The sequence below is a fragment of the Austrofundulus limnaeus genome, unplaced genomic scaffold, assembly GCF_001266775.1.
Source record: "Austrofundulus limnaeus strain Quisiro unplaced genomic scaffold, Austrofundulus_limnaeus-1.0 Scaffold20, whole genome shotgun sequence".
Classification (NCBI taxonomy): Eukaryota; Metazoa; Chordata; class Actinopteri; order Cyprinodontiformes; family Rivulidae; genus Austrofundulus; species Austrofundulus limnaeus.
Window position 1 is genome coordinate 750,309 of NW_013952422.1, and position 2,692 is coordinate 753,000.

Genomic DNA, 2,692 nt, shown 5'->3' on the forward strand with positions numbered 1-2,692 from the left:
CGTACGCACAACTTAAGAACAAATCTGTGCGTACGAACGGTTCTTGCATGAGGCCCATTGATTCGACATATTTCATTTAAAATGAACAAGTCGGCTCAGTCTGGGACTGACTTGTGTTGTCTCCCTGGATCATTCAGGACACGAAGCTCTTTACCGCAGCCTCGGCTGAGCTCTGTCCGCCCCAGACCACACCAGCCCCAGACAGTAGAGTTGGAGTAGCCTGACAGGAAAAAAATAAAAACCTGTGCTGCAGCAGCTCTGCTCACAAGATCACCAATAGTTTAAATCAGGAATAAAAAAGTTCGGATCCGGTTCGAAGGGAGCTGCTTGTTAAATTTTCACAATGATGAACTGATTGCAGACATGCAGCTGTCAATCACTGTCTTTTTTTCTCCTCCCGCTGTCTGCCGGTGTTCTAAACACATGTTCTTGATTATGTGTTTCTGCTGGACATACAGTGGGCTGAGCTTCATCTTTCCACCTTTCATTCTTTCCTGAACATTAGACTGCAGTACAACTGCTCAACCCACAGTATGCAGCAAAAATACCCTTTTAGACCAAATATTGCAGATTTGAACAAATATGAACAAAAACATCAAAATTAGCACAGAAATATTACTATAAAACATTTTAGATGCATTGTAGATATTTTATCAGCTAAAAAAGTTAATTTTGGGGTAGGTTACCTTTTAAAGAGGTAAATCTGTTAACTGTTTGATTTGAACATGTCTCCTTTCCAAATCAGCTAAAGACATGGTATTGGTGCTCTTTCAAAAAATAAACACAACTGATATGAAGCTCCAGTTTTGTCTCACCAGCCCCAGAAACTTCCCAGGGAATCATAAGGGCTTTTCAGCTTGCGTTTTGATAAATTCCTGTAGAGCTGTTTTGCATTTTTCTGTCAATAGTGGAACAGTCTGGCTGGGTGTTTGTTCATGGAGCTCATTATGATTCAAAATGAAATGGGTGGTGGGCTCAGAAAGTGACAGACCTTGACCGCATGTTTGGCTTCAATAGTTTTGAATGTTTTTTTCTCTTTTTTTTATTATTGACACTGAATCAACCAGGGGTTGCATTTCCTCTTGCGCACACATCCTGGAAGGTCCAATGAAACTTACAATTTTTAATACACTGCCTGGCCAAAAAAAAACAAAAAAAAAAGTCACACACTCTAATATTTCTATGGACTGCCTTTGGCTGAGGCTTTGTTTGGATAATGTCACAAGATTTATTTCCATGCAGTGTTCGAGATCTTGATGATGGTAGAGTCTGACTGCTGTTCAAAGCCTTGCCCACCCCATCCCAAAGATACTCAGTGGACTCTGTGGTGGTCAGTCTATGCGTGAAAATGATGTCTCATGCTCCCGAACCACTCTTTCACAATTCCAGCTCTATGAATCCTGGCATCGTCATCTTGGAATATGGCCGAGCCATCCGGGAAGAAACAAACCATTGATGGAATAGCCTGCTAATTCAGTATATTCAGGTAGTCAGCTGACCTCATTCTTTGAGCACATACTGTTGCTGAACCTAGACCTGACCAACTGCAGCAACCCCACATCATAGACCAGGACTATTATACTAAATAGCTCTGGGGGCCACAGTTACTGCAGGTCAACAGCAGAGGGGCCGAACATCCAGCAATTAAAGTCATTATGTAAATAAACCAAATATTAAAAAGATCTGTTACCTTTGAAATAGTTTATTTTGCTGTATTTAATCATGAATGCAACATACAGAACCCTATAAAAGTAGTGATAATTAAACAATACCAAAAACAAAAAGAACCCATTGTGTCTCCTTTTTGACACATATTATTTGGACATCTCTGACTTGCCAAATTTTTGAACAAATTTTATTTTCACTTTCATAGTTTTATATTCAACTGCTTGTAATGTTAACTGTCTTGGATGTTCGTAGAAATGGTTAATACCAGCTTGTAGCCAAGATTCTGATATTTCAGTAGATACCAGACTTGTCCATGTTTAACTAAAAGAATGTTTAATAATTAAAGTAGAAAACCGGGGGTTTGGGCTTAAGAGATGAGTGATCGAATTGGCGAGCCAAACTTTGGTCACTCACGGATCAGATGTGGCTTGCGGGCCACAAGTTGAATAGCCCTGTCATAGACCTTAGTTAAATCCAGGTGGAGACTTTTTTTGGCTGGGCAGTGTAATATTGACAGCTGTGGTCAGAGGAACAGGAAGCTTCTTGTAGAGATCCTTATAGCCTTTACCTTTAACATGGATATCTTCTTTCTGATCTCCTCAGACAGCTCTTCATACACGTAGTTTGAAACATGTCTATATTGCAAAGACTATTTTAAACATGCCCACAAGTATATCCATTTTATTTATACACAGCCCACAAGGGACAGGGGAATATATTTTGTTTGTGTGTGTGGGTGTGTGTTACCTCACAATACCTTTGTGTTCCCTCGCATTACTTTTGTGTTCCTTTACAATACTTTCTGCATTCACAAAAGAAACTGTGTACCCTTGCATTATTGTTTTGCATTCCAAAGCAAAAGATTAATTTTTTGTATTAACTGTATTGAATCAGACTTTTATTTTGAAATAGCGTCGTCGCCACAAGCTCGGGAAATTGACGGTGATATTGTGCGACTGCATAGAGTTAAAACATCTGCATATTACTTGGCTCCATGTGTGGCTGTGATATGTATATATATATA

The 2,692-nt window shown here is 39.5% G+C and overlaps 1 protein-coding gene across 2 annotated transcripts in view; it reads left to right on the plus strand.

Moving 5' to 3' along the window:
* The window catches only part of unc5cb (unc-5 netrin receptor Cb), a gene marked incomplete at its 5' end in the record, with an annotated part of 69,676 nt that overhangs the window by 34,098 nt on the left and 32,886 nt on the right, over positions 1-2,692 (plus strand).